This window comes from Pipistrellus hanaki, assembly GCF_964339955.1.
Source record: "Pipistrellus hanaki genome assembly, chromosome: 12".
Lineage (NCBI taxonomy): Eukaryota > Metazoa > Chordata > Mammalia > Chiroptera > Vespertilionidae > Pipistrellus > Pipistrellus hanaki.
The window spans coordinates 36,983,566-36,996,459 of record NC_140514.1 but is presented as its reverse complement, the minus strand read 5'-3'; positions in this window follow the sequence as shown (position 1 = coordinate 36,996,459).

The window sequence follows — 12,894 nt, the reverse complement described above, 5'->3', positions numbered from 1 at the left end:
GAATAATTGTCTTTAAATCCTCCTCAATTGGCTATCAGTAAACTGTGAGCTTATTAAAGGCCAAGAAACAATTTCCCTAAGAGTTAAGAGGCCATTTTTCATTGGAGTGGCATTTAGGAAAAAACAAATTCTTTCACTTTTTTGGATGAGGGAACGAAGTCCTTATTGAATTTCATTAATCCAAAGGTAATAGTTCTCCCTCACTTTCAAAAGTGATGTAGGAGCTTTAGTAGCTTAACAAGCATCCTGGAGCTATAAGCTAATCTTGTAATATCATAGGAGATGCCAGGTGATAGGTCATTTAGCTAGACTCATTCCCTGGAAATATATATGTAATGAGATAAATTCATTTTTATCTTTGATTAGCATGTATACAAGAGATTATTTCTAAGATTAAAAAAACATATTTGTGAACTTCATATTAACATGATTCATTGACTTAAATTCCAAGGGTCACTAGTTTACTCATAGAGGATGCTGTTACGTAGCCATATTTTCCTTTTTCTTTCCATTTATCAGTTTGCTTGTCTATATGTTTATATAAAAGTAAAAAGTCTTACACCTATTAGGATGAAAGCAGTTGCATGTTTTCATATGTTTTTTATTTCTGCAATATAATGAGTGATTTAGAAGCATCCAACAATTCAAACTCCAGCACCACCAAATAAGGTATATCATGGAACTAACAGACATTGCAGATTCTGGGGATCTTTAGGGGTTAATTTTTGTCTCTGTCACTCAGGTTTGTATGTTTTGAAATGGAGATAAATATGCTGAGGGCTTAGAAGGAAAATTGCCAGAATTTTCCAAAGTGTGTAAATAATTACTCATTCAGAATTCTAGATTTGTTATACCTAAAGGGCCAATGATCCCTGGTTTCTTAACTAATACATTCTCTTCGTTTGTTTATTTTGTTAACCCTCACCCGAGGGTATTTTTCCCATTGATTTTCAGAGTGGAAAGCAGAGGGAGAGAGAAATATCATTGTGAGAGATACATGTAAATTGGTTGCCTCTGGCCGGTGCCCTGACGTGGGACGGGTAATGAGCCTGAACTGAGGTCCGGGCCCTTGACCAGGATTGAACCCAGGACCCTTCAGTCAGAGGGTGATGCTCTAAACACAGAAAAATCAGCTAGAGTTTAACTAATACATTCTTAATTTGTGAAATCTAAAGGCTATGTCCATTAATTTTGTATTATATGCAACATCTAGGCTGCAAAGGTCTTGTCCAAATCACTACAGATTGATTCTGTCAATAGCCCTTCTCCTCAGGAAAAGCCAGAGTGGTGGCAGTCATGGAAGTTTCACTATGGCAAGTTCAATGTGAGATGCACTGATTGGGAAACTGTCTTCCCCCCTCCCCCCCATGGGATGGAAATGCCTGAGACAATAAAGGCTTTTAGTATCTGGGCAGGCAAAATTGCATTAAATTTGTGTCTTTCTGTCTAGCTAGTTTGATTCATGGGGCTTGTGGGTGTTTTTTTTAAACCTCTTTGTAGAGATATTTTGAAATGTTAAGCATATTTGCTTTGAATTTTATCTCTTAATTTTATATTTATCCTTGGAATAAAATGTAAACAGATTGTTAAATTTACTTTTACTGCTGCTATGTAGAAACCTAGGAACTGTCAGAAATCTTTGTAGGATTTCTATCTTATGTTCTTGGTTATAAACTTGGACCCATGTGTAGTTACTAAAGTTCAAAGCATTTCCTTGTTTGAAAGAAAATTAATTTTGAGATTTCTTCATATATGTAGTCTTTTTTTTCTATGCTTTCAGTAAAATGGGAAAATACTCTGGCCTCTGAATGCAGAATAGACTTTACTGACATATTAGGAAAATTAAGTGCTTTGAGTTGTTTTCTCAACAGAACGGATTTGTATGAGTTTGTAAATTCCTGGTTCTTCCTGTGATGTACACAGGAATGCAGGACTACAACTGGAGTTGCCCAGAACAGAGAGAAGCTAGCTGACTTGCAGGAACATTGGTCTCCTCATCTTGATCTTCACAAAGTGTTATCTTCTTAAGTTGATGGTTCTCAAGTTTGTTTGTTTTGTTTTCCTCAATATGCTGAAAATTAAGTATGGGCAGCACTGGGAATGTTGACAATCACCCTGTGAGAAGATAAGGCTGATTTTTAAATTTATTATTTTTTGTCATGATTTGGCTTGTGCCCAAATAGGATGCTTCAAAACTTGGATGAATGTTTAAATGGACAAGCCTGTCACACAATTGATTAGCCAACTCTTGCTTTCCCACTCTCACCTTATGCAGTTCAGGTACCTAGGCCATATGCTGCTTAAACATACATACTTCTCAGGGCCTAAGCACAATGACTGCGGAGCAGCAGCTTAATACAATACTTGCCGACCTAAGTTATATTCTTAATAGCTCCTTTTTCCTTATTTTTTTTTTCCCCTTTCAGTTGCTTTTACTTGCTGGCATTTTGGTAGAAAAGGACTTTATGGGGAATTGGGCTGATACAGCTACTAGGCGGCTAGGGAAACGCAGGCCTGAGGAGCAATAAAAAAAGGGCAGATTCTCAGGTCAATGGCAGAGGCTGTGATTCAGTGGGTGGAGGTGGAGCCCAGTAATTTGCATTTTTGATAACTATAATCTGGATATGGATGGTAGGGGTCCACACTTTGAGAAACATCTTTAGATATAGCTTCATTGGGTTCATTGTACAACCTCATGCAAGAATGTGTGTGAGTCCTTAAGTCTTGTTTGGACCATTGTATGGGAGGGGACACCCTGTGCTCCTATAGACCCAAATCTGAGTAAGAGCAAAAGTACCTTGTGTAGTATGGTGTAACTTACAATAACAAATATATATTTGGCTTTGTCCAGTTTCTGGCACAGCTCCTCAGACCCTTAGAATTGTCTAAGTGCTGAGCACCATAAAGGTGTGTTTTATATTAATGAGACAACTTTTGGAAAGTCCATAGGTCGCTAAAGGATGGGTAAGTTAGAAATGGTGAATGCGAAGTAGGTAAACAAGACAGATGGTATTCTTTATTCTGTATTAAATTAAGAGCTTAAAAAACTTTAAAAAATAAAACTGTAGTAAGCCAAGCTTTTAAAAAAGGGAAAGAAAAACTTAAAGTTTGACCAAACCTAACTTGGATATATTGCAACAGCACCCTGTCTCTGCGGGGCTGGTTTCCCTGGTATCTCAGGGGCAACATTTCAGGTAAAGGCCGCACTTGATGCTCAGCCGTAAATCTCATGCTTTGTACTCTTGGAAGTAGTAAAGTTCTTGACTCCAGTTAATTTTACTTCTTTTTTTTTTTTTTTTTTTTTTAATATTATTAATGCTGCTGTCCTTTTGACAATTGGAATGTGGAATACAATGTGGCAAATGTTAAGAAGTGGGAAAAGCTGTAGGAAAATAATCTGATGTCAATTGACTTTTCTCTTGGAGAAGAGCAATCCTTTCCCCAGAGCCTGGGCCCAGATCACCTGCCTCAGGCAAGAGTGCAGCTGTCCCTGCTGCATTTTTATTTTTATATCACAGGGACTTAAAAAAAAATTATATATATATATATATATATATATATATATATATATATATATTGATTTCAGAAAGGGAGAGAGAGAAACATGATAAGAGAGAATAGAAACATCAATGATTGGCTGCCTCCTATACACCCGCTACTGGGGATCGAGCCTGCAACCTGGCATGTGCCTTTGACCAGAATCAAACCTGGGACACTTTAGTTCACAGGCCTACGCTTTACCCACTGAGCCAAACCATCTAGGGAAGGGGTGTCGAACTCAATCAGAGAAGGGGCCAAAATCTAAAATCCAGCCTAAATCGCGGGCCGAATGGTTTACTGAACAGTCATAAACTGACAGCGGAGTGCAGTGATGACAGCGCGGTGCGGGCCACATTGCAAGGCCTGGCGGGCTGGATTTGGCCCGCGGGCCTTGTGTTTGACACATGTGATCTAGGGCTCACAGGGACTTTTTTTTTTTAATGTGTGTGTGTTTTGTTTTTTTTTGTTTTTGTGTGTGTGTGTGTGTGTGTGTGTGTGTGTGTGTGTGTGTGTGTTTTGTTTTATTTCAGAGAGAGAGAGAGAGAGAGAAAAACATCAATGATGAGAGAATCATTGATTGGCTGCCTGGTACATAAAGCACATGTGATCGAGCTCAGAGCATGTGCCTTAACCAGAGCATGTGCCTTAACCAGGATCGAATGGTGACCTGGTTTATAGGTTAATTCCCGACCACTGAGCCATGCTGGCTGGGCCTGCTGCATTCTTTTATTTATTTTTTTGTGAATCCTCAAGGATATTTTTCCATTGATTTTTAGAGAGAGTGGAAGGGGGGAAAGATACAGAGAGAAATATTTATGTGAGACACACCCATTGGTTGCATCCTCCAGGAACCCTGATGAGGGCGGGGGGTAGAGCCTGTAACCAAGGCCTTCAGTCCATGGGCTGATGCTCTATCCAGAGCCAAACCAGCTAGGGCTGAATTCTTTTTAAAAAAAATATTTTATTGATTTTGTACAGAGAGGAAGGGAGAGAGATAAAGAGCTAGAAACATCGATGAGAGAGAGTCATCGATCAGCTGCCTCTTGCACACCCCCCACTGGGGATATGTCCGCAACCAAGGTACATGCCCTTGACTGGAATCGAACCCGTGTCCCTTCAGTCCCCAAGCCGACGCTCTATCCATTGAGCCAAACCAGTTTCGGCAGGGCTGAATTCTTTAATGCCTCTCTTCTGACGGATCAGGTGTCCCTGTTTCGGTCTTGGTGGGGCAAACATGTTTGTCTCTGTCTGAGTAAGTGGGCTGGGACTCCCAGAAGCCTACTTGGATGAGGACCTGAGCAGCCTCCTGCTGATTAGACAGGATGACTGACCTTCCCTCCCGGAGGGGATGGTAAAGCCACCACTTAGACCAGCCCTTGGGTAAGTGGCTGTTTTCTTTGGATAGCAGAGGACTCTCCCTAAAAATGTCAGTAAGATAAGACGGGGCACAGCAGCCAGTTTGGGGATGTGTTTATTGAGAGAGACACACAGGGAGGTTAGGGTTCCACCATCCCACCAAGTGCCCTGACCCCCTCAGGGTTTGGGGGGGACCCTGTGGACACCATTGCGGAGATAGGATTTATTCAGGGGCCTAGCTAAGTACACCCCTACACTACTCGGGAGCACTTCCTAGGAGGCTAACGGCCTCGGGGAGCAGGTAGGAGAACCCAGATGCACTGTGGGTTACTGCTGATCATCTAATGGGATTTCATTGGTCCTGTGGGCCCAGGGAAACGGTTACATAAGAAAGGGAAAGCATACTGTAGTTGGCAAACAACATGCATCTTTGTGTGTGAGTGTGTGTGTGAGAAATGAGCTTTCATTTAGAACCTTTGGCAGTGGCTTCAGCTGGTTCCCCGGCACTTTGTAAGTGATATTTTCTGAGCCTGGAAACCAAGCAGGCAGATCATGGAATTTTGGCTGGAGATTTAAAAAAAAAGAAAAAATTAGGCTCGAAGTGTAAGAGGAGGAGGGTGTTTGGCTGGGAGGCCTCTGTGGACGGCAGAGCAAACCAAGCAGGGTTGCCATGGCTGCATTTCTACTGTTTATATAAACAAAGGTTTTTCCTGACAAACATCCTTCATATTTAATAATCCTCAATCCACAAGGGCCTCTTCTCTCTGTGTGTAGCTAGTTCATGCCAGTTAGACTTGGGTAGAACTTTATTATTGTGTGTGGTTGTTTTCAGGCACCCAATACACTTCAGAATTAAATGTTAAGTACTGATATCTTGAAGTGCAAGGGTAAGGGGTATTTAGTGATGGGAGAGAAATAAACCTGCAGTATGAAAATGTAAAACGGGCCTTTCCCAGATCTGAAGTCTATTGGACCAGCCTGCACTGAGCATTCAGAAGTAGACTGACATTTTAATTCAGTTCACATGCCTGACTTAACTGTACTCCACCCACCCAACTTCTCTGTCTTTTAAGAGCCCTCCCAACCAGCCACACCTCTTACTGCCATCGCCTGAGATGTCGCCCTCCTCTTGGCCTGTGTGCCATCATTTGTGAAGTCTAAACAAGCTCCTGTATTGTGAGAGGATCAGGTGGTCATGAGTAATGAAAAGCCCTTATTGGACCCTGTAACGGGAAAAGCAGGGCAGAACTAGCCGCAGGGATCACTGGATCCAGCTTTCATGCCCACATCCCCAGAGGGTCCCAGGTTTGGGCACATTAGGGAACTGAATGAAAGAGAAGGTCCAGGCCTCCTTTCCCTGGGAACATGGAGCGATCAGAGATGTCCGTGAGCTTGGGGAAAGCTCTTTGTAGTTTTCTCCCTCCAGGATATCTGGACACAACTCTACACCCGCCCAGAGGCTCAGAGCAGCCCCGGGGGGGGGGGGGGGGGTGTCTCCTCACTTGTCTCATCTCTGCCCTCAGCTGTGAGCACCAGACTTCTGTACTGATGCCCTTCAGGCTTTCCCTAACGAATAAACTGGTCCTATTCCAAAGAGCCCAAAGTGCGTGGCGTATGCAGGCAGGGCACCAGGACTCTGGTGATCCAGACTAACCAGGATTGTGTCCCCAGGTATCTCTGGGACCAGTCAATCTGTGAGCTCTATTACCCTGTCAGTAAGTCAGCAAACAACGGGTGTTGAAGATGTGGAGAAAAGGAAACCCTCATGCACTGCTCGTGGGAATGCAGACTGGTGCAGCCACTGTGGAAAACTATGGAGTTTCCTCAAAAAAATAAAAATGGAACTCCCATTTGACCCAGTGATCCCACTTCTAGGAATATATCCTAAGAATTCAGAAACACCAATCAGAAAAGATATATGCATCATTATGTTCATAGCAGCACAATTTACAACAGCTAAGAGTTGGAAACAGCCTAAGTGCTCATCAGATGAGTGGATTAACCAAGATTTGGAAGCAGGCTGAGTTCCCATCATTAGATGAGTGGATAAAAAAGCTGCGGTACATTTACACAATGGAATACTACTCTGCTGTAAAAAAGAACTCTTACCATTCACAACAGCATGGATGGACCTGAAGAGCATTATGCTAAGTGAAATAAGCCAGTCAGAGAAAAACAAGTATCACATGATCTCATGTGTGGAATTCAATGAACAAAATAAAGTAACAAGCAAAGTGGAGACAGGCTTATGAATACATGGAACTGACAGCTGTCAGGGGAAAGGGTTGGGAGGGACTGGATGAAAGAAGATGAAGGGATTAGCCAAAGAACATATAAAAGTGCCATAACTCATAAACAGAGAAATCAGTGTGGTGATGGCCAGAGGAAAGAGGTGTGTGGGTGGAGATGAAGTGAAGATGGGCAAAGGTGGGGGAAATAGGGACATCGTCAATACAACATCAACAATAAAAGTAAAAACATTCCTTGAATAACAAAATATGTAAAATAAAATTAATTTTTAAAAATTTTAAAAATGTTAAAAGGGCACCTTGCAAACAGGGGTTTTAGGTTTTTGTTTGTTAGTCCTCAACTGAGGATATTTTTTTCCATAGATTTTTGGACAGAGTAGTAGGGAGCGGGAGAGATAAAACATTGATGTGAAAGAGATGACTGATTGTTTCCTGCAGTCGCCCAGACTGGGGCTGGGGATCAAAGCCTGCAAACAAGGTACATGCCCTTGACCAGAATCGAACCCTCTGCCCTTGTCTGCAGACCAATGCTCTATCCACTGAGCCAAACCAGCTAGGGTAAGGGTTTTAGTTTTGAGAGTCTAACTGGAGAACCTAGGGGGAAGGCAGTGGGATAATACTGATAGCAGCTATTTGCACCGGGGCCTTACGGAAGGAGGCGTCAGAAGATAGCACCAACTTGCCTAAAAACAGTGGCTTATGGTTAGAGGTAAAGGACAACTCTGAGTGAGGCAGAGCTCAAGGGGTCAGAGCAGTGGAGTCTTATTCCTGAGGGCTCAGACAGGAGGCATACTGGAGCTCAGAGGGAGAGCAAAGGGCAGAGAAGGGGTCACCTTAGCAGAGGAAATGGTGACAGAGTGGCCCAGGCTCCCTGGGGTAGGACTTAATTGGTTGGAACTTGTGGGGATTCACAGTACCCACAATTCTGCAGGTGGGGCTGAACCATAAAAGTGCCATTTTATGCTGTTATTGTGATCCTCTTGAACTCATCCTAAAGTGGGGTGACCGGGAGAAAGCAACGGGTCACTCCACTCCACGGACAGAGCATCCAAGTTGTTAATAAAATCTCTCAGGAAAAATTGAATGGTGCCCAGGATTAAAACACTTGCTGCGACGGGAAGGAGCCACCAGGGGGCAGTGTCGTCCCAGCTTGTTCTTGTCCTTCAATTGGACAAAATCCCGCGGGAGACGAAGGAAGGAATGTAGCCACCAGGGAAAGCCTTTATTCTTCTTTCTCCCCCCGCACCCGCCTCCCCCCTCTGCGGGGAGTGATTGCCCTGGGAGGCTGGAGGCGGTGATGTGTCCAGACCGTGTCTGGAGAGCAGAACGAAGGGCCATCCAGGGGAGAGTCTCGCGCTGCAGACCCGGGGGCACTGGGCAGGCCGCCGAGTCCTTCTCCCCGCCCCTTCTCTCCGGCACCTCGGCCTCCCCTGCCTCCCTTTCCAGAAATGCGTGGTTAACAGTCCCTGTGCTTCAGGCACTTTTCTAGGCCCTGCGGGTACCCCGGTCTGGAACTTGGTTCTGGAGGGGCGGGGCAGAGGTCCCCGCAACTCCCCCACCTGGCCGCCGCCTCCATCTGTTCCTGGAGCCGCAGTCCGACGGGCCAGGCGGAAGATGCCGCGGCCCATCAGACCTGCTCTGCAAGGACGGGGGTCACATCTTCGTGTCTCCGGCACCTCCGGGTGGGGCTGGGATAACTGGGAATGGGGCCGCCACCGAAGCTGCGGGGGCGCGCAGTGACCACAAGGGGGCGCGTGAAGATACCAAAGGGGCGGAGATAGGAAGGACCAAGCTGTACTTCTCTATAGGTCACGGTGACAGGGCAAGCATGGCAGTTCTTTGAACCAGCTCCCATCCCCTGACTTGCTCAGAAAATTCTCAGGAATACTCTGAACACAGAGATGAACATTCACTTGCAAGATGCGGCCATCTGCCTTCCGCTTAGGGTCAAGGCAAGAGTAAATGAGCTGGTGTCTGTAGGGCAACTTGCTGACTGAAAACGGTTTCCTTGTATCCTTTAGATTTCCGTGGTTTCTTTCTGCCTCCTTAGCTGGATCCAGGAAATGGGCTGTAGCCTGGGGGAGCTGAGTGGGGAGTCCTGCCTTCTTTTTGTTTTTTCTTTTTTCTTCTTCTTTTTTTTTAATATATATTTTATTGATTTTGTACAGAGAGGAAGGGAGAGAGATAAGAGAGTTAGAAACATCGATGAGAGAGAGTCATCAATCAGCTGCCTCTTGCACACCCCCTACTGGGGATGTGCCCGCAACCAAGGTACATGCCCTTGACCGGAATCGAACCCGGGACCCTTCAGTCCCCAAGCCGGCGCTCCATCCATTGAGCCAAACCGGTCCCGGCATGTTTTTTCAATATATTTTTATTGATTTCAGAGAGGGAGAGGGAGAGGAAAAGACAGACACACACACACACACACACACACACAGAGAGAGAGAGAGAGAGAGAGAGAGAGAGAGAGAGAGAGAGAGAGAGAGAGAGAAGCATCAGTGATGAGAGAGAATCATTGATTGGCTGCCTCTTCAATGTCCCACATTGTGGATTGAGCCTGCAACCCGGCCATGTGCCCCAACTGGGAGTCCAACCGTGATCTCCTGGTTCACGGGTGAACACTCAACCAGGGAGCCACGCCTTCCTTCTCCTGTAAGAAGGAGCAGCCTGGAAATGAGTTCCTGGCTGACGGATGACTTCCCTAAGGTGCCGAATTAGGTGTTGGACTTACACAACACGGAAAGCCCTCCTACAGCTGTGTAAAGCCTTATGCTCTCTCTCTTTCCTACATTTTGGTGGCTAAAGCCCATCTAGTCCCCTTCTGGCTGGTTTTGAGAGTACAATTCAGGAAGCTGACACAATTACTCTCCTCAGCCAGAAGTCTACATGTCTGGCATTGGATTGCAAATTGCAATTTTCCTGGCTGCATAGCTCCAGTGTTGGTGCTATGAAACCAGGAAAGGTGAATCTGTCTGTAAATATATGTCTCCTTAACATTTGTCCTCTCACACCTCATTTCTTTTTGGCTGCTACCCCTTTGGGCACAAGGATTCCAGCTGAGGTCAGTGAGGCTGGGGTGTGACCAGGGCACCTTTGTCCCCGGCTGTAGTTAAGGTGGGGTTGAAGGTGAGAAGAGTTTTTGCCCTGATTTGGGAGTTGAGTCTGGTAATTCCAAAGAAGTCTGAATTCCCGGGTGTTGTGGTAGCTTTCGGACTCCAGGAACAACGGCCCGGCTGGAGAATGGCTCATCGTTGGATTTGGAGGGAGCAGCTTGTCTGAGGTCCGGAGGAGAGCTCATCGGAAAGGACCTGGGCCAGGAGACAGGGGCCAGGAGGACAGTTAGTACAGTTGGGTCCACTGTGCCTCAGCCTGGACCTTCAAAATGCCAGAGTGGCTTATCATTGTTTGAGTACGTGTGATTCTCAGCAGTTACCTGCTGGTGTAAAACCACGTTCAGTTGACTTCACAGCCCACTGCCATGCAGGATCCTCTCTGAGCCCAGCACACATCAGCTCTCTAGGGCCTGGCTCAGTGTGCTGCCACGTAGGAGTCATGTGTGGCCCAGGCAATATGGCTCTCCCCCAACACTGCTCTTCCTTTGTGTTGAATTCATGCTTCCGAGGGCTCCCTGTTACAGGAGTAAAGGGGTGCACTTGTCTGCGTGCCTCAAAGCCCAATTAAACACAAACAGGGGTTTTGCAGCCAAGAAGGCAGGGGTATATTGGTTGAAGAAATGGCACCAAACCCGGAGTCACAGGTAAGCTGGTGCCCAAAGACTGGCTCCCCGACGGCTTCCGGGGGGTGGGTTATCACGGAGAAAAGATCTCTCCGGCATTGGGGTCGAGGCAGGGAGTCGGTGATGGCTGCATCAGGTCCTGCCGTCAGCCCTGGCCTTGTCCTGTCTGGTTTCACGAGCTGTTGTTTGGGAGGGTTGCTCAGCATACACAGGCCTGGGGCTGAAAAAACGGAAGCCAGGCAGTTAGCTTTAGCTGGACCTAAACTCTGTCTCTGCAGGTGACACACCTGAAGCCCTGTGCTTCGGGTTGATGCTAATCAGACTCTGATGTCTTAAGGCAGTGGTTCTCAACCTTTCTAATGCCACGGCCCTTTAATACAGTTCCTCACGTTGTGGTGACCCCCCAGCCATAAAATTATTTTTGTTGCTACTTCACCACTGTCATTTTGCTTCTGTTATGAATCGTAATGTAAATATCTGTGTTTTCTGATGGTCTCAGGCTCTACGCAGCGGTTCTCAACCTGTGGGACCTGCTATCAGGGTCGCCTAAGACCATCGGAAAACACAGATATTTACATTACGATTCATTAACAGTAGCAGAATGACAGTTATGAAGTAGCAACGAAAGTAACTTTATGGCTGGGGGTCACCACAACATGAGGAGCTGTATTAAAGGGCCGAGGCATTAGAGCGGTTGAGAGCCGCTGGTCTAAAGGGTCAGAGGGAAAGGAGAAAGGGCTCACGACAAAGAAGTGGAGTTTGTGCGCGCTTCCATTCCCTCACAGGTGTCTCTTCAGCTTCTAGTGCGCTGGCGCTCTCTCTCTTGAATGCTGTCTTTCCGACATTCACCTGCTACCATAGCTGCATGCTTTCCCCATTCCCCAGTCATTCCCAGTCAAGCCCTGATCTGACGGGCTCCCAGCATCTCCCAGGGCAGCGCTCTCTTCTGCTCTGCCCTCTGCACACTCACCTGAGCAGCTCCACTCCTCTGACCAGTTAGTTAGGCCGCCTGTAACCCAGCAGATGGTGGCTGAGATGAGCATGAGGCTCCTCGGGGTCAGGTAACAGAGTCTGGGAGAGGCTGTCAGTCCCGGGCTGACTGGGCTCTGTGTCAAAGCCTGCTTCGCCGAAACCGGTTTGGTTCAGTGGATGGAGCGTCGGTCTGCGGACTGAGGGGTTCCAGGTTCGATTCCGGTCAGGGGCATGTACATTGGTTGCGGGCACATCCCCAGTAGGGGGTGTGCAGGAGGCAGCTGATGGATGATTCTCTCTCATCGATGTTTCTAGCTCTCTGTCCCTCTCCCTTTCTCTCTGTAAAAAAATTAATGAAATATATATATATATATATATATATATATATATATATATATAATATTTATATATATGTATATAAAAGCCTGCTTCACCAGCATTCAGCGTGGCGCTTCTCCCTGGGGAGCAATGGCTGCCACATCCCCAGGCATCACATCAGCATTGCAGGCAGGAGGAAGGAGGAGGGGAAAGCAAAGCCAAAAGGAGGAAGCTGATGGAGGCCCTTGCGTTTCATCAATGCCATCTCAGGAGTCCCCCCAGCACCCCGTTTCAGAACAAACTCCCACGTCCTCCCTGGCTCCGAGGTGTCATGACTGAGGGATCTAGCAGTTGAAAATCACTGTCAGAGGCGCCGGAGAGGAAGGTAAGCCAGGCGGAAGTCAGAATTATCATCTCAGAAGTGACAGCCCCTCACTTTTGGACCATTTTCTCCTAATTTGAATATGTCTCCAGGTCCCTCCCAGGAGGCGGGGGTCACTGGAGCCATGTGGGAAGCCCCACCACCACAGCGATCTCCTTGGGCTCAGGACACTTCATCTTGCAGGGAACTTCCATGAATCAGGACAATCAAAGGGGAAGAGGCGGTCAATTTGCCTATAAAGCTCTGAGCCGTTCTCCGGGCTTCTCTGCCGCTCTCTTTCCCACCAGCGTCCATGTCCGAGCACAGGTGGTGAGATGGGGACACTGCAGACAGAGGGA